Source organism: Simochromis diagramma, unplaced genomic scaffold (assembly GCF_900408965.1).
Source record: "Simochromis diagramma unplaced genomic scaffold, fSimDia1.1 OVJJ01000321.1, whole genome shotgun sequence".
NCBI lineage: Eukaryota > Metazoa > Chordata > Actinopteri > Cichliformes > Cichlidae > Simochromis > Simochromis diagramma.
This window is the reverse complement of record NW_024386772.1, coordinates 6,850,501-6,870,625: the sequence shown is the minus strand read 5'-3', so window position 1 is coordinate 6,870,625 and position 20,125 is coordinate 6,850,501. Positions and strand designations below refer to the sequence as shown.

The 20,125-nt window shown below is 39.2% G+C and overlaps 1 protein-coding gene across 3 annotated transcripts in view; it reads left to right on the top strand.

The window, feature by feature from the left end:
• Positions 1-13,058: 13,058 nt before the first annotated feature.
• Positions 13,059-20,125, top strand: part of znf385c (zinc finger protein 385C) — a 140,600-nt gene continuing 133,533 nt past the window's right edge. For 2 of the 3 annotated variants that reach the window (XM_040045681.1, XM_040045665.1), the window contains exon 1: positions 13,059-13,176. The gene's annotated coding sequence lies outside the window, so the exon portion shown is untranslated. Of the gene's footprint in view, positions 13,282-20,125 lie in introns of all 3 variants that reach the window. The other variant, XM_040045673.1, reaches the window with a different exon arrangement.

Below are 20,125 nucleotides of genomic sequence, written 5' to 3'. Positions count from 1 at the left end.
TGATTATATCAGAATGTTTAATCCCATTTTGAGGATTTAATTAGTAAAGTTTGTCAATAGAATTTCTCATGTAAAGTGCTGTTGAAGAGGGGATTCGAATGCATGAACAATGAAAATGTGCAAAAACAAAACAGCAGTTCAAAGTTGAGTGGAAGAAGCATGAGGCAGATATGCAATGGATAAACGCTCGGCTGTCACTTCCGCTCACCAGCCCTCCTCAACTGTCACTGCAACATAAAAAGAGTCACAATCAATCAGGTGTCCCTAGCACACCTGTTCACTCCGCCTCCACGCCGCCCCGGGAGCTCAGTGTGCCATGCCTCCTCTGCAGCGGGCCAGAGACCACACCTACGCCACAACAGGTAATGCAAATGAGGGGGGGAGGCTAAGAAATACAGGAAGTAGTAACAAGACAGGTGATGAAAAACCACAAGAAAGAAACATGAAAAAAAAAAAATAAAAACACAAAAACTGACACTAAACCTGATGACACAGATGGAAAAACGGTTGTTGTTTCAGATTGTTTAAATATAGAACAAGGGGTAAATGCCTACAGAAGACAATGGAAACACTCTGTTATATCAAAATGACTGGCAATAAAGGAGGACCGTTATTTTCCCCCCTCACTATTCTATTCAGGTATTGGAGAAGGAGGTGGGAAGTGAGATGTGGAACGTGGAACGTGGCAGGTCAGACCTGGGAAAGTGGGTTTGCTCTGGCGGGAAATGGCTATTTACGTAGCTGAAAATGGAGTGGGCCTTTCTGACATTTTCATAGCCCTGCAGGCATGAGTAACCTTCAGTGCAAAACAGAACGATTAGAGAAAAGGGAGGGGGAGATGGAAAGGGAGACGCAGAGTGTGAGGTGGGGCAGAAATCAGGGGAACCGATTGCATGGGAGAGTTAAAAAATGATTGGAAACTGAGTTTGGTAGAACGGTGCAGGCAAGGGAAATAAACATGGACAGAAAGTATTTGGAGGTCATGGAAAAGTGTGAAAGGAGAGCACAAATATTGACAAGTAGAAAATAAAGAGGATGCTGGAGCGTAATACAACACAAGGTCAACACAATGCATCAGTGTGTTGTATAGACTTTATTCTTGTAGTTGTAACAGCTTTACACCCTGTTGTGCCATTTAAACATCACTGTCAGATAAGTGACTGATGTCATATGGTAGCATTTTAGTTTTTAAAGACATCAAACATAAAGGACCACATTTACTAAGAAGAGCAAATTAGCTTTGTGCACAAGTGCAGCACAAATGGGTCAGAATCAATCAGATCTAATCTACTAGCAAAAATAATATCCTAGAAATGTAGATTTGATTTCTCTCTGGGCACAGCATGGCAATTCTAATAGCTGGAGAATAAAAGGAGAATTGATGTGTTGTCATATCAAAGCAAACTCTTCTGTCAGAAATCAATGTTGACTGTAAGATACCTCAGAGGTTGAGGAAGCCATTCTCTGGATGAACCTGAAATCTGACCTGCAGAATGTGTAAAAGAACCCAAAATAATGTTTGCCATCAGATCCTGATTGAATGTCACTGACTTTACTAACCGCAGCTATCACAACCATATTAGAGGAAAAAATTGTTTTTTTAGTATTAAATAATTATTTTTCAGTAAATAGCCTACGACAAACCTCGGTAAATGTGTTTGCAAGATTTATTTAAATGCTCTTCTTTCCATTTATCAATGCCTTGCTTTAATAAATAGCAGCAAATATATTTTTAATGCAAAAAGAAGGTGTTTTAGCCTACTGTTAAGTCTATCCCAAAGTCTTTGTTTCTCTGCTACTGTCTGCAATTATGTGCAATCATGGGTGCAGTCTCCCATGCATATTTCATTGTGACAAACTCAAAAAGAAAAACTCTATCACGCTGACTAGACAAGCAGTTAAGAACATGGATGGATGGAAGAGTAAGTCATATTAAAAGGTTTCTTTTTCTCTTTATCTAGCTATGTACCTGTACATGTTCCTCAAGCAGCAACATCAGATGATCTGCCAAGGTGCTCGCCTACTATTGAGAGTATCATGGTCAACCGTGTGGTAGAGCTGAAATGGGCAAAGTTTTCTTTGGCCTGTTCATGGCTTAGCTTAAGTGAGATTGTCTGTGGATTACTAGGTGGGTCTAATGTACTTAAACTAAATTTAAAACTGAAATGTTGACCTGATGATTGTATTAGATTCATCTTTGGACCCAAATGTTCAAACTGAATTGCAGGGCATTCTATCCAACACCTTTAATTAGACTTTTAGGTGCTAGTGGAAATGTCACTTGATAATCACTGTGATTTAGATGAATCTAATCTGAACAAAAATCTAACAAGAAATAAAAATCTGGGAAAAAAACAGGAGTTCTTGCCTATCTGCTAGACTACTGCACAGAAGGCTACATTTCTGTTTATATCTGCAGTTTCTACTGGGTTGGACGTAGATGACTGTGGGAAAGGGAAAACAAGCCCACACCAATACACAGATATAAAAAAGGGAGTTAAACCATACACCAAATGAAACAAGGCCTCAGAGAAACATTTTTAGAAGGTTCAGGAGAAACTGGGGGAGAAAATAATTTCCATGTGGCTGTGTAGCCAAATGAGGACTGATTATATCAGTAGGTGCTCCTGATAGACCCTGATTATGAGCAACCTCATTTCCTACAAATGACTCCATTGCAGAGAAGCGCAGAGTGCTAGAATATATTATTTTTCTTTAATGCACTGTCTTTCTTTCAGAGAATAACAATGTCACCATAATGAGAAATTTGCCAATGACACAAATGCACTCAGCTTATCTATGCATTTTCTTTCTCTATAAATCTGTCACACTGTAATTAAGTGACGGTGCAGGTTCATGAGCTATGACTGTTTCATTACTTTTGAATAGACACAATGTCATAATATGGATGAGAATCCATATCAGGGCAGAATCAATACATCCACTATTACTTGAATCTTTATTAGTTTTATTAGAACACTAGCTGCATATTTATCGTTCAATATGCGCCAAAGGTTATATAGAAATTAGAAATATTTTAGCATGATGATAAAGTAGTAATTCCTTTGCTTCTTTTTTTAGGCAGCACTTTGGTTTATTCAAGGCTCTACTGGTCAAAATAAACACTATTAAGTATTACTTAAACAGAAATAGGTGTTCTAGTTAGACATAATTATAACAAAAAGAATATGAATTTATGGTATATTGTTCCATAGGGAAAGGTAACCTTCTCAATTTTGTCCCCCACAATGTCTCTTAGAAGAAGAGGTGTGAAGATAGTTCCTGTGTGTCATTCAGACAGTTAAGCCTGCTGAGAATAGCTAGGTAATCATCTATGATGCAAATTCAAGTATTGAAATAAATAAATAAAAACTTGGGTTTCTCTATGGTTGAATCATTTTCTAGCTTTTAATGCAGGGTCATTGCTTACATCCTGACCAGAGATTCTTTGCAGCATTTAAAGTATTATTCTCAGCAGACTTTGCACGAAAAATATATATACATGTGTTGGGTAAATGTTTTGGTATATTGACAGTGGATCAACCCTGTGACAGACTGCTCTGTCTAAAAAGCATGAGGATATGCATTCCAACTTATTAATATGTATAGCTCTTGTGCTTGCATCCTCCCAGTGGAATTAAAAATGTGATAGTGCATAATGGTCGAGAGCCAGGAGGTTCTTTTCCTCACTGGGAAAAATGCCATGAAAGTCACAAGCAGCTCTCAGAGGTTAATTGTTGCACTATAAATCACAGAAGACAGTTTGGCTTTGTGTGCTGTCGCTGCATTTGTGGGTTATGACAAAGGACTGCTGCACCAGGTTGAGTTTGTCCTTTAATACCAATATTAATACCAATATTAGTATACCTTTGATTTGCCACGTGTCAAGGGACTCATTAATGAAAACGTTTGTAGATTTATACTTGAACTTAGTCTTAAGATCTTTCCCAACAATGCTTGAATTCAATTCATAAAAGGTGGTGAAAAAACAAAACCAGTAGGGAAATCACTTTGAAAAATATCATTTTCACATCAGTCTCACATTGTATAAATAATTATGTTGTTTTCTCTTTTCTAATACTTGGGTACAAACTTCATTTTCAGTTTCACGAAAGATACCCTCAGGTTAATAAAACCCACACACTCAAAAAATGATTTTAAAAAATGTTTGAATCACATGAATCACAAAGAGATCCTGGTGTTTAAATGTTACCAATTCACTAAGTCTGTGTTCTAATTAATCTCAAAAGACTTAATGAAGGATTCTTTGTGTTAGCCCTCTGATGAACTGGCAGCCTGTGTGGGGTGTACCCTTTCTCTCAGCCAGTGTCAGCTGGGAAAGACTTCAACCCTTCACAAAGCCAGTTCACCTTCCAAAACTTTGAACAGTTTAAGAAAACAGCTTGTTACAAATTAATTTTGACATTTCAAGAATCCCTTTGTATCGTGAAAATACCTTCATTAAGACAAACCATTTTTCATAAGAAGAAAAAGGGCAAACTGAAACTACTGGTAGGCAATAACACTTATTGTCTTGCAATTATTCCCAAAAGGAGGCGTGTTTCCTCAAGTGTCAGTAAAGTAAGCTGTTCTTTGATAAACCTTTACCAAGAAATGTCCATTTCAAGTCATAAAGGTTTGTCTAAAACACCTTGTGATGCAGCTTTGATCTAGAAAATTATTAGCTGAAGACACCCTTGTGTTAGCAGTCCGTCTGTGCAAAGTTGTGTTGGTAGTCCTGTACACAATTTGCACTTTACCGTTGTGCTCATGTACTTTTATAATAATAATAATAATAATAATAATAATAATGATAATAATGGATTGGATTTATATAGCGCTTTTCAAGGCACCCAAAGCGCTTTACAATGCCACTATTCATTCACATTCACACACTGGTGGAGGCAAGCTACTGTTGTAGCCACAGCAAACTCAGACTGACAGAAGCGAGGCTGCCATATCGCACCATCAGCCCCTCTGGCCAACACCAGTAGGCGGTAGGGTAAAGTGTCTTGCCCAAGGACACAACGACCAGGACAGAGAGCCTGGGGATCGAACCAGCGACCTTCCGGGTACAGATGCGCTTCCCAACCAGAGATGGGCAGTAACGCGTTACTGTAATCTGATTACTTTTTTCAAGTAACGAGTAAAGTAAGGGATTACTATTGCAAAAATGGTAATTAGATTACCGTTACTTTCCCGTAGGAACGCTGCGTTACTGCGTTACTAAAACCGTGATTTTTTTGCGAGAATGTCTCACGACAGTGACGTAAGCGAGTGCGCCGTTAGTGACAACAGCTGTGTGCAGATCAACAGTGGATCACATATGATTGTGGGAGAGAGTATGAGCGTGCAGCGTTTAAAGCGTGGAAGTACTGACCTTACTTTGAGTTTGATTCCATAAAAAGTGACAAAAACATTAGTGTCCGTTGTGCGTGGGAAGAAAACTTCTTTTTACAGCGAACAAAACCCCTAAACAAACACCGAGTGCGCAACGACGTAATGGGAAATTCACAGAGAAACTCGCGGATTCTTCAACTGACCGCAGCACACCTGCACCAGCGTAAACCTCCGCCTACTCTACTCCTGCTTTACAGGTGAAAATAGAGCAAAAGGACCGCTGAGTCTTTGACTTTATTTATTTTCTGCTGTGTTTTACTTGCATCTATTTGAAAGAGTGAGTGTAAACACAAAAAATATTTTATTTTATGTGCTGGAATGTGCAGAAAATAGGTTTAAATGTTAAACTAATTTATTCAAGTCAGAGAATGGTGCATATAATTTAATTTTTGCTTGATGCATAAAGTTAAAAGATTAAAACTGATAAAACAAGTTAAAAAAAAAGATAATTTTCCATTTGATTACATTTTGTATGATGGATTATGCAGAAAAGGTAGAATTGGGCTGAAAGCTCTATCGCTTTATCACCTCTTCAGGTTGTAAATCGTGTTTTTAAAAAGTAACTAAGTAACTAAGTAATTAATTACTTTTGAAAATGAGTAATCAGTAAAGTAACGGGATTACTTTTTTGGGGAAGTAATCAGTAATTAGTTACTGATTACTTTTTTCAAGTAACTTGACCAACACTGTTCCCAACCCCCATTTTATGCAACAAAATTAAAAGTAATGTTCATATCAGCTGATTGTAGCTGCTAGTGTGCAGGAATAAATAAACGCATTGTGTAATGTTGTTTTTTTTTCAGTGCAGACAACTGAAGAAGCTTTGTAACGACACAACTGCAGCTGTAATTTAATTACACCATTACATTACTGAGTTATTACATGATTACAATATCCCAACTTTATATCTGTCAAGAATATTTTCCATTTTTATTATTTTTCTCTTCTCCCTCAGTGGTTTTTCATTTGAGTAACTGTCACTCACATATGAATCTTTCCCACTGCAGGCATCAAGAAAATTGATTGATCTTAGATGGACAGCCAAAAACTGACTGAGTGTCAGACACATCACTGTCTGAAATATAGATTAAGCAATTTCTCTTCCAGGAATTCGATAAACGTCTATGGTAACTGTAACACTTTTTACTGTTTTACCTGCAGTCTTTCATTCTTTCTTCAGACTTGTTCTAACCGTTTATTTCCCCCATTTGTGCCTTAATAGACAGCCAGCATAATTAGCTTCATCTCACTGGACCCTTTTAATGAAAACCATGGCCAAGGGCAAGCAACCATGAGCGGGGCAGTGGCAAGCCCCTACTGAATGAAAGTAAACTATTACTCATATTGTGGTTGTTTATGAGATTTTAAGTGCTCATACATTTAATATATACACAGAAACACCTAATGGGCAGCTTATATCTCAAAGAGCTCAGTATGAGTGCAATCCTGAAATTGGGTATATTAAAGTGGCAATTTAAACAAAAACATAAAAACAAAGCAAAGCACCTTACTGTAGAGTTTGCAAGTAAGTGGGGGAAAAAATAAGGACATTTCTTTCACTCTTGAAATGGAAAGACAACACACCATCTTTTCACACATACAACAAAAAAAGCAGCTTCTTTTACTTTTGTCAGAGGGAGACATGTCAAGGAAGGTGGGCACAAATAAGTGTGAAAAGGAAATGTTGAATCTAATTGAAGCCATTTAAGAGTCAGCCCTGTTTTAACCTAACATTTCTTCATCCCACTTTTTTTTCTTCTTCTTTATACATGCCACTTTGGCTACACTCTGCTAAAGTTAATCAACTGCCTGAAGGGACATCACTTTCCCTCCTGCCTACCTTTTTGTTTCATTCGCTTGCTCCTCCACTCGCTCTTGCACTTGTTCCATTTCTTCCATTTTAAGATGGGTTTTAAAGTTCACGTTGAATGGACGCAGCTTGCCACTTTGGTTGCTGTGGAAACCAGGTTGACGCATGGACAGATTGTTGAGAACAGTGTGAGTGGGAGTTTGAGAGGCTATAGAGGCCTGTCAAGATTTATGGATTGTAGGCTACTGCAGAATTGGACTGACCTCGTAGCAATTATCCACAGATGAGTATACAGTATCTTTGTGTTCATATATATAAAACATGATGATGCTTTGTCCACTGGTGTGGAGACAGTGTCTATTTTAGAGTAGCTTTTCCAACCTAAAAAAAACTGATGCCAAAACCAAATGATAGCTAGTTTTCAAGGGCATGACATCATGGTGTTTGGTTTTTAGGTATATCTGTTGAGTTTTGGTTCCTGTTGTTTCACTCTCTCACGTTTCTTGATGTCCACATTTGTGACTCCTGTGTTTCCTTTACTTTTGCTGCAACTGCTTTATCCACGTGCGCTTTGTGTCTCCATGATATTTACTTCCTGTGTTGTTTCAAACCAACTAACTTTAACTATTTAAATTATATGAACATGAATGAATGAATATTAATTTGCATAAATGAGTTTGAATTTGTATCATAATTGATACATCTACCAATATTTTTGCTATTTATTGCTTAAAAAGAATTTTGTACAATCAATTTAGGTTTTTTTGAGGATTCACACTAATGATGATGATGTAGAAGTCTCAAAAACTCAGAAAAACTCCATCCATCTATCCATTCGTCAATCTTCTTCCGCTTATCCGAGGCTGGGTCGCGGGGCAGCAGCCCAAGCAGAGAAGCCCAGACCTCCTTCTCCCCAGCCACCTCCTCCAGCTGGTCTGGGAAAACACCAAGGCGTTCCCAGGCCACTCGAGAGATATAATCTCTCCACCATGTCCTAGGTCTGCCCTGGGGCCTCCTCCCAGTGGGACATCCCCAGAACACCTCACCCATGAGGCGCCCAGGAGGCATCCTCGTCAGATGGCCGAACCACCTCAACCGGCTCCTTTCGATGTGAAGGAGCAGCGGCTCTACTCTGAGCCCCTCCCGGATGGCTGAACTTCTCACCCTAAGGGAGAGGCCAGCCACCCTTCGGAGGAAGCCCATTTCCACCACTTGTATCAACAATCTTGTTCTTTTGGTCACTACCCACAGCTCGTGACCACAGGTGAGGGTAGGAACTCAGAAAATCAGAAAACCTCTATTTATCAAATTTGATATACTAGGCATTATGGGGGTAAGTGGAATTGGGTCATAGGGCCTTCCAGCAGTGAGTTCACACCCCTGCAGGCTTACTACATTCCAGAAATGTTCAGCACCTATTTTTGTGTCAGATATGGAGCAAACTCCAGACCCTCACAGATTTGAGCAAAGTGTGAATGTATCAGGACTGTCAACAGTAAACAAAATGAAACTTCCATATCTTGAATTGTGTATTGCAACAGATTTGTTATTTGTATTATTGCAATTTCCAATAATGAACAAGACAGATTCAAAACTCATAATAGGAGCATTTGGGAAACGCTGTAATTGCCTGAATTAATTGCAAATGATTAGGCACACTTTTCAGTAAGTGCTGGGCACGATTTTAATGCATCCATCTGTATACATCACTGCTAATTGGAAGTTCTCTGCAAGAGAAAGGTGAGGGCATCCCAAAGCTTGTCGCTGCATTTCAACCCTCCGCATTAATTCACCCAGCAGCCGCAAGTGTGATTCCACATAGAGTCACATTCATCACAGAGTCGGGGGATGGGGTGGGGTTCAGCTACCTTTTTATTTACCTGCTTTTTGTTTATTTTCCCCATTCTGTAAGTTCATTAAATGTGTTTTTTGCTAAGTGTTTTTGAGACTCAGTTTGGATCCTCTGTGGAACTACATGTAATCTCCGATATCAAAATACACTAAGACTAGCTTTACAATGGCAGCAGTTCTAAGAAACACTGATGAGACAAAAGTTATTCAACAAGGACTGTTGTCCTTTTGTTGGTTTCATATTCTGTGTAAGTATTAAATCAGATGTACATCTTAAATGATATAATTTATATTGCAACATGGGAAGTTAAATGAACTGTCAAACATATTTCGTTTTTTCTCAGAATTAGATGACATTGATACTGCTCTCATTTTATGAATACAGAGAGGAGCACATACTGGAATGAGGGAATCAGCCCAATCCAAATATATAGCCCAGTGGTTAGTGCTGCTGCCTCACAGCAAGAAGTCCCCGAGTTTAAATTCACCATCCATCTGGGGTTTTTCCATGTGGAGTTTGCATGTTGTGACTGTGTGGTTTATCTTTGGGTACTCTGGCTTCCTTCCACAATTCAAAGACATGCACTTAGCAGTGTTAGGTTAATTGGTTATTCTAAATTGCCCCAAGGTGTGAGTGTGATTGGTAGTCTATCTGAGCCTGGTGACCTGTTAAGAATGTACCCCTCTTTTTGCTCCACAGCAGCTGGATAGGCTTTAGCATCCCAAGACCCTGAATTGGGCAAGCAGAAGAGAATGCATGGATAGCTGGATATGCTACAGTATTAAAACTACCACCCTAATACTGTGTGATTATATCCCTGCCATCATACAAAACAAAACAGCTCTGCTAAAGCAATGCAATTCACTCACTCTATAAAATATTGAAAAGTATTCCTGGGTGTCAGATGTGCTCCAAGACATTAGCAGCAGTTTACAGTTCCTGTAAGTTGTGAGGTCTGACCTTTGATCTTTGATGTTTAATTCAAGTGAGTTATTACAACAGTGTGAACATCAACACCTTGAACGTGTTTGTTTGATCTGGTTCATTGTGCATAATGCTCCTGAAAGACTGCAGCGATGTTTGTCAGAGGTAGGTGTCAAAGTAGCATCTACACAAATGCCAGTATCCAAGGTTCCCTTCTGAACGCTACACAGAGCATCACACTACCTTTGCTGACGTTTCATCTTACCATAGTTCATCCTGCAGGGATCTCTTTACTAGATAAACATTGCACATGCACCAGGGTGTCTTGAAATAAACTGCAATTCCTTAAACCAAACTACATTCAGTGGCCTATTGTAGCTGTTCATGGGCTGAGGCAGGAGGCTGCAGTGTATTTGTCTTCTGACATCTTTCTACTGCTGTCAGCCTTCAGGCTCTGGGCAGTTTGTGCTACAGTAGCTTTTTTGTGTATGAGACCACATGGGCCATCCTCTGCTCCTCTATGCTCCACCCGTATCAGTAAGTTTAGTCACCACTGACCTTTCTTAGTTCACCAGCTTTCCTACTTTAAACTGCTTTTGGTAGGTACTAACAACTGCATACTGGAAACACCCCATAAGCTCTCGTCATTACTACTAGGGGGATCTGAGAGATCCAAGTCATGGATCTCTCCGATCCTTTGGCTTGGCCCAGTTTTCCTGCTTACAACAGCTTCGAGAACAGACTTTCTGCCTAACATGCTATATCATCTGGGTACCACTCTAAGACATAATCAGATTTATTCACTTGTTTCAGTGGTTTTAATGTTTGACCATCTTGTAATTTTTGTGTGTTCATACAAAACAAAACTAAACAAGAAAAATATGTAAATAGGAAAAAATAAACAATGGGGATGTTTTTTGTCTATTCCAGTCTAAGTGTGTCCATTGATTGCTTAGTAACTGCTTTTGGCCTTTTGTATAAAATTTTATTCCTGTTCTTTATTGATTGATTTATTTGAATAATTGAATTTGCATAAACTGAACAAGATAATATTTTAACCTCCTAAGACCCGAACTCTTCCACAGCATGCATTTTTAATTTCTCTTTGATATTTGGGCATATTGGGGCCTGATGAATGTAAAAACAAAGAATTACCAGATTTTGTTTTTTACCTTATTTTTGTTTTTAAGAAAAATAAGAGCCACATATTAGGATATTCATTTTAAAATTTTGAAAGAACAGTAGCAGTATAATGTCCTCGTAAGTGGATATCAGGCCCTTGTAGAGCAAAACTGAGGATTTTGGTCTAAATAACCCAAAATGTGATGTCCACATATGTGGACGCCAGGTCCTAGAAGGTTAAATATGTTGCTAAATCCATTTAAACTTTGCCTTTCTGCTGCCCCTTCTTTTGCTGCATGCTAAGCAAAGGTCTGTGACTTAGTAGAACCAAGCATACCTATGTGAGTGCTTCTTACATAGTTTTCCTTTAACTCAGAGGCCCCTGTCCCATGAAGACCACTGGACAAAGGTCACAGTGTTTACCCGTATCTTTAAAAAACACTGTAAGCTGCCCGTAATCATCATCGCTGTCAGCACTGAAAGGGCAAGTTGCACCATTAGTGAAGCCTGGGACCTTATGTGAGGCAGGTGCACACTGATTTAATGGGGTTGAGAGTTTGGATGGGGACCTTGTCAGATACTTTTTAGGTACATGAATTTGGCTTACATCTTGTCGTTTAGACATTACTACCAACTCTGTGTGCAGGCATACAAGCGTAGCACTGCACCTTTGCAGGTGGGGGTTCTGTGGGTAAGTTTCATTCCCCAGAAGCTTAACACCATTGTACAAATGACAAAAATCTGCACTGGCAGACTAAACACTGATGGCATCTTAGTCAGCGGCAGTAATGGCTGTTGTCAGTGTGGGGAGGTGGTGTTGTGTTTCATTCTCTGTGGTCCTCGTGTTCTTGACTGTAGGTTATTTTTATGGTCACTGCTTGTGCCAGAACATTTGCATGAAGAAGGACATGTCTAATGCTCATAAACAGGAGAGCCAAGAGTATCCATCACCTCCTTGGTGACAACCTGCTCATTACATTTTTATCAGTTGGAGTCATGCTACTGTAAAGAGGCCCTGCTCAGTATAATCAGGCCAATTGCTTTTCTGTTAGTCGAGTCAGATTGTAATCAGTATGCGAGCCAACAGAGAAATAGAATTAAATAGAACAAATGAACTACATAAATACCTAAAACTGGATTTTTAAGGCATATCCTGAGCAAACTTGGCATTCTGAAATGTTTTTCTTGGACAATGAGAACAAGGCTGTCATTCTGGGATGTTTATTGTTCCTGCTGTAGCTATTTTTGGAGTCTGGGAAACCTTCAAATATCCTAACATAAACGCGTCATCATAACATGGCTGCTATGACAAATTTGACCGGCAATATTTTAAAGCAAACCATCGTGCTGCAGTAAGTCAAAGGTCATGCTACCAATAAATAAGCTACCTGTTTGGTGCAACCACATAAATGTCAATTAAGGAATCTTAATATTGTATTTGATGTAAGTCTGTTAGGAAAAATAAGTTGTATGGGAGAGTGTACGAAGAAAAAAAATATATATACAAGTCTTATTTGGGAAAATAAAAGAACGGGAGTGTCGTGAAATACATTTATATGTAAAGAAATGGTACTGATCCTGTTATCTGGGGTCCCAAAAACAAAGAACAGTTTGCATAGACGTGTTGATGAGTTCCTGGAGGTAAAACAGCTGGTCAGTGTAGGAACTGTCAAGACACCCATAAAAAGAGCAAAGACATCTGGTCATGTGTTTCAAAATAAGACAAAGTTGTTTGTCATTTTTTTTAGATCTTAAGTAAAGAGGGTTTTCTCATAATGCAGTTTAAACTGAGGCCGAAAGTTAAATAAAAATGGGTTTTTTTTCGCATCTGAAAGCAAATTTCTAACTCGCGGGCCTGGCAGTCTATCACGACTCTTTAGTGCTACTGGTATGCCATTATTGTGAAAAGCCACTTCCTTCCAAAGCTTGTCGCACCGTGTTAAACTTTACAAAACCGCTGCACTGGACAGGTTTGCTTTTTTGCCGTGGCTGCCAGTCTCAAGCCATCTGTTTCTGCCGTTGCCGGGCACCGACGAGCACCGGGAAACTCGGAAACGAAACGGGACCGGTAAGGCAAAGCGACTTCGTTTCTGAGTGTAGACATGTGAAGAAGACTGCCGAGTGCAAAAAGTTTTCACGGGACTGAACTGACTTAATGATGCGGGATTTTCAGGTGCGTGGATGCGCCGGTTTCAGACAGAGTGGAGTAAAGGGCTCATTTAGTGCATGTAAAGTTTTCTTTTCTCAGTCGCTGGAGGATTAGGAGGGTTTGGCGAAAGACTGTGAATTTTTGAGGTTATGCGTAATTGCGCATCAGCAGCAGCCGCCGAATAATCCTCTTTCTTATCACTTGTTTCGCATGGAAAATGCATTTAACTGATTTGTTCTCTGAAAATAATATTAGCAAACTAATCTCCCGAATAGGCTTAATAAAATGAAAAAAGAGATTGAGACATAATTTAAAAACTAACGAAAGAGAAGGTATCTAAAAGATATATGTAAGATTCATTTGTTGGTATACATTCAACTGTGGGTCATGCACCCCTCACCCCTTTTTATGACTTAACAAGATACCCTTTGTCAGTAAAAACATGAAGTTATTCTAGTGCACTTTTGCCTTCACGTTACATACAGAGGCTTCACGCACTGCAAGCTTTCTAATACTTAATACTTAAATACCTAATTAAATTACATTTGCAATCAAATAAGACTTATCGCCCTTGATAGTGTTGAGGAGACTCCTTTAGTTTTAGCTTTACGTGTTCAGCTTGTCTTATTGCTATGTAACCTGTGCAAAAGGCACATATTACATCGTACTACACTCTCCAGAATTTTTTGCTTATGAAGTAGGTAAAACTGGCTTTGCATGCAATCTCTTGTGACACATGGGACCTATTTTTACTATTCGATTAACCACAATTCTGTCACATATGGTCTAGTGGGAGCAGTAATAACAGACGTTTGCTCATGGAGGAATTATGGACTTTTAAAGATTTATTTTTTATCAGTGCTTTTATGAACTATCAAAAACAGGGGTACTATGGGAGTAGGGCATGTTTGTTGGCATATTGTTGGAATCATCTCCAGCTTTCTTTAGCAAGTGGTTTCTGACTCTCCTTTGGCACTTTTGATGGATTTTCAGCGAAATGCCTCTTTTGTTGTATTCTTACTGCCCAGTAGTTGCTGCAATGAATAAATAAAGTGAAATATCACAAGGCCGATTTTGGAGTGCTTCACAAAGTGCAGCGGATCTATACGGAGGTTATTTATGGTGAGAACCTCTGAGAGAAGGCTTCTCCTGCTGAATTACTCTGATGATGAATGTTGTAATTTGTCTTGCCACCTCTTTTTCTTTTGTAGGAGAAAGTCTGACATTGTACAGCTTGTGCCAAGACTAGTCAACAACAGGAGATAGTGTGTAACGATACATTTGCCATGAGGCCACAAGCCATTTATTACAGTACAGGCTTTCAGCATTACAGTACAGTAATGGCAGTGTTTGTGGACATGTGTGCAAAGTGCAAGTTCCATCTGGAAAAGGCATTGCCAGTAGTTGCCTGTTACCTAAACTATACTGTTAGGTCAAGCTACATTTTTATGATGAAGAGATGAATTCTAAAGAAAAAAGAAAAAACTCACTTTGTTTGATTTCTAATTAACAGGATAGCAATTCAAACAAATAGTGTTTCCCCTTGCTTCAGAGTAAAGTTCTGGAGTCTTGCTCTTTTACCTCATATGTGCACACCATGAAGTTGGATAAATATGGACATGTAAAACACAATTTTTATATTATACATATACATCCCATGTTTCAAAAACAGTTAATTTCCGTGGCTTTTCTGAGTGCAGTGCAGTCATGAATTGCAGTACTTGACAGGGATTTTTGTGTTTTTGAGCATGCAGTGATGTCTGCTACAGTGTTATGTATTATCTATAATACACTGGCTGAGGTCACAGCCATTTAGTATCAGTTTTTAATGTTTTTTCTACATTCTCTGTATATTTGTTTTAATCTTGTTATGAAGATGATGAAATTCCCAAATCCTTTGCCATTTTTACATTGAGAAAATAAATTCTTTAAATTGCTGAACAATTTGCTCACAAAGTTGTTAAACCATGTTTACTTCTGAAGACTCAGCCTTATTACGGTGTTTTTTTTTTCCTACACAGTCTGTTATTTATTAATCCAATTATCCTTGCAGCCCATCAGGTGTTTTGTTTTATCATTACACAACTTTCTAAGTTTTCCTGTTCCCTCAGTTTTGAAGTATGTTTATGAAACTTAATTCCAAACCACATTACATTTTACTTAATGTTGCCACCTGCAATTGTTTACTTGCTTCCTGAGCATATAAATGATCTGTAGAAAGAGAACTTTTAAGTAAAGTTTGCCTCGCACTACTTCAAACCTCCTTAAGAATTGTTGATCTAACCTAATTTTTCACCCCCTTTTGCTCACAGAACCCCTTCATTCTTTGTTCAATAGATCCAGCAAGGTGCTGGAATCATTCCTCAGAGATTTTGAATCACATTGATATGATAACATCATGCAGTTGCTGAAGATTTGTTGCCTGCACATCCGTGATGTGAATCTTCTATTTCACCACATTGCATCGATGCTCTGTTGGATTGATATCTGGTGAATGGAAAGACATTTTGACTTCAGGAAACTCATTGTAGTGTTCAAGAAACCAGCCTGAAATAATCTGAGTTTTGGGACACAGTGTTTTTTCCTGCTGGACACAGTCACCAGAGGTTGGATACTCTGTGGTCATAAAGGGATGGACATTGTCTGCAGCTTGCACTTAGGCATTTTAAGGCGGCATTTAAATGATGCTCAGGCCCAAAGTGTCCCAACAAAATATCCCTCACGCCATTACACCACTACTGTACCCTGAGCCATTGATGCAAGAAAGGATGGATCTATGCTTTCATGTTGTTTACAGCAGTTGTTTCTGCCCTATCATCCAAATGCTGAGGCAGAAATCAAGACTTTTTAGATTAGGCTACGTTTTTCCAATCCTCTGTTTGATGAGCCTGTGCAATTTGCAGCCTCAGCTTCCTGTTCTTAGTTGATAGAAGAAAGATGAAACCTGGTGTTCTCCTCTGTTGGTGTCTGTTGGTCTACTTAAGGATTTGTTGTGTTGTTTGTTCAGAGTTGCTCCACTGTATATTTTGCTTGTAACGAGTGGTTTGCTTTACTGTTACCTTCTTATCAGCTCAAAGTATTCTGTTTTCTCTATAAACATTAGATATGGTTGTGTGGGAAAATCCCAATAGATCAACAGTTTCAGAAACACTCTGACCAGCCTGTTCTTCAACAAGAATGTCACATTCAAAGTTACTTAAATCACATTTCTTCCCATTTCTGATGCTTGGGTTGAACTTCAGCAGGTCATCTTGCATACATGGCTGAATGCATTTAGTTTCTGCTATGTGATTATATTAATTAGATTAGACTGATTAGAAATTTGTATTAGTAAATTGTTGAACAGGTGTACCTAACAAAGTGGCCAGTGAGTGTATTTAACTTGAGAATAACAAGAAAAAGTTATTATTCAAACAGATGATTAGCAGATCATATTTAACAGCGCGTGCTCGTAGGAGGTGATTTGATGTTGGGTTCTTTACCCTGCAGTATAAAGAACCTACAGCCAACAGTTCTAATTTCACACCATATAAATAAACTTGAATTGAACTGAATTGAATAGATATCTGTATCTGAATTATAGCTGACAAAATAACTGGCAGCCACATTCAGCACAGCGCTGATTCATGTTTTGATAATGTTTCATTATCTCACCTAAAGCTCTCGTTTAGCCCAGTAGCAGTTGACCTACACCTACATCATCCTGCGTGGATGTGGGTAGAAGTGCATGCACAGCAGAGCAGGTTCAATGTAAGAAATTGTTTTTGAATGAGTCACTTGGACATTTCAGGTAAAACACGTAATATTGCTCTAACGCTTATGAAAGGATGGTAGAAGTTTTTAAATTGGATGAAAAATAATGTGGCTTTTTTTTCTCTTCACTGAACAGTAGACCTACTACAAACTATGGCATATACAGGGAGTGCAGAATTATTAGGCAAATGAGTATTTTGTCCACATCATCCTCTTCATGCATGTTGTCTTACTCCAAGCTGTATAGGCTCGAAAGCCTACTACCAATTAAGCATATTAGGTGATGTGCATCTCTGTAATGAGAAGGGGTGTGGCCTAATGACATCGACACCCTATATCAGGTGTGCATAATTATTAGGCAACGTCCTTTCCTTTGGCAAAATGGGTCAAAAGAAGGACTTGACAGGCTCAGAAAAGTCAAAAATAGTGAGATATCTTGCAGAGGGATGCAGCAGTCTCAAAATTGAAAAGCTTCTGAAGCGTGATCATCGAACAATCAAGCGTTTCATTCAAAATAGTCAACAGGGTCGCAAGAAGCGTGTGGAAAAACCAAGGCGCAAAATAACTGCCCATGAACTGAGAAAAGTCAAGCGTGCAGCTGCCAAGATGCCACTTGCCACCAGTTTGGCCATATTTCAGAGCTGCAACATCACTGGAGTGCCCAAAAGCACAAGGTGTGCAATTCTCAGAGACATGGCCAAGGTAAGAAAGGCTGAAAGACGACCACCACTGAACAAGACACACAAGCTGAAACGTCAAGACTGGGCCAAGAAATATCTCGAGACTGGTTTTTCTAAGGTTTTATGGACTGATGAAATGAGAGTGAGTCTTGATGGGCCAGATGGATGGGCCCGTGGCTGGATTGGTAAAGGGCAGAGAGCTCCAGTCCAACTCAGACGCCAGCAAGGTGGAGGTGGAGTACTGGTTTGGGCTGGTATCATCAAAGATGAGCTTGTGGGGCCTTTTCTGGTTGAGGATGGAGTCAAGCTCAACTCCCAGTCCTACTGCCAGTTTCTGGAAGACACCTTCTTCAAGCAGTGGTACAGGAAGAAGTCTGCATCCTTCAAGAAAAACATGATTTTCATGCAGGACAATGCTCCATCACACGCGTCCAAGTACTCCACAGCATGGCTGGCAAGAAAGGGTATAAAAGAAGAAAAACTAATGACATGGCCACCTTGTTCACCTGATCTGAACCCCATTGAGAACCTGTGGTCCATCATCAAATGTGAGATTTACAAGGAGGGAAAACAGTACACCTCTCTGAACAGTGTCTGGGAGGCTGTGGTTGCTGCTGCACGCAATGTTGATGGTGAACAGATCAAAACACTGACAGAATCCATGGATGGCAGGCTTTTGAGTGTCCTTGCAAAGAAAGGTGGCTATATTGGTCGCTGATTTGTTTTTGTTTTGTTTTTGAATGTCAGAAATGTATATTTGTGAATGTGGAGATGTTATATTGGTTTCACTGGTAAAAATAAATAATTGAAATGGGTATATATTTGTTTTTTGTTAAGTTGCCTAATAATTATGCACAGTAATAGTCACCTGCACACACAGATATCCCCCTAAAATAGCTAAAACTAAAAACAAACTAAAAACTACTTCCAAAAACATTCAGCTTTGATATTAATGAGTTTTTTGGGTTCATTGAGAACATGGTTGTTGTTCAATAATAAAATGATTCCTCAAAAATACAACTTGCCTAATAATTCTGCACTCCCTGTAGTTTAGGGTGGAGATGGGGTGTGCGTGAGTGACTGATGCATTGCTTAGGTTTTGTTGTTGCCATTGATGGTAAAGAGAAGACGTCAACAAACAGCCTGTCTTGTTAGCTGTGGTTACTAGTTTTTTACCTCCACTTTGGCAGCCAGCGGTGAAACGTGTCTCAGCAAAATGCTTTAAAGTGCCTTTATACTCATTGTAGGGTTCAGGGCTGAAAAGCCTTGTTTATCTCACAGGGGTCATTTTGGAGGAAGCATTAGCGGTACATTTGAGAGGGTTCCCTCTGTGTCTGCACTACATTTCATCTACTTGGGGGCTTGAAAAGATCTTTTCTTCTATGGGCATTGTTTGTGAGATTGTAGATGTTACTTTGTGGGGAAGATGGCACCTTACATGAAAGAAGAAATGTAATTATTTACTCCACAGGTCTGCAGAGACATCTGGTGAGACTATAAATAGAATACAACAAAAAAAATGAGGAGAAAAGTGTTAAAAATGGTATGATATGAGCAAAGTAAAAGTGAGAGAGACAGCATTATATGGGAGCTCGAATTTTCTGATATCGGTAATTATAAATATTTTCTGACAGGCTGTGTGTGAGTATTTAAAGATGTAAAGCCACTTAGGCTTACAGTGACATTCTCATAACGGCCACAGCATCTCCCTCTTTTTGATTTGATGGTCCTCAGGTTATCTTCTCTTTTGCTTGGACAAGAGACCAGCTTGAAGCTTGAAGGCTTTTAAACAGAACGCTAAGCATACACACAGATGAATACGAATACTGCCATGGTACTCCTGCTACCACTATGTCAAGACTTTATGGATATATTTATACTTTTCAATGTGTGCATTTGAAAAAGATTTTCTGTGATCCACATGCATTTATATTGCTGAGTGTAATTTTCTGTTTGGTTTCACTCGTATGCTGTTCAGCTGCCCACTAGCTTATTTACTTTGACTTTTTTATGATCATCTTCCTTGTTACTGTTACGTGGTATCGTCACCTGCTGAGCGAAGGTGACCAGTGTGCTCAAGCTGAGGAGCGGACACAGTTGGAGCCTGCAAGGTCCAAGACTGAATCTACACATGTGTGGGTAGATTGTTGACCTTTCTGGTTCAGTCTTTATCCCTCTCTCTGTGTGACTGATACCCTTGATTTCAACCTGTGCTGTAAAACCAATCAGAGCAGTACCGTGACCTTCAGTTGGACTGTCTGAAAAGTTTTGTGCTAAAATTGTGACGCACATGTTGTCACATTTCTGTCTGCCAGAACAAACACACAGCTAAATTCAACCTTGCTGGGGGTAGCCTGGCACTGGAGGACATCACTGTTCTGTCATGGAAAAGTAGATGTGCTATCATATTCAACACAATCTTGAAATTTGTACAC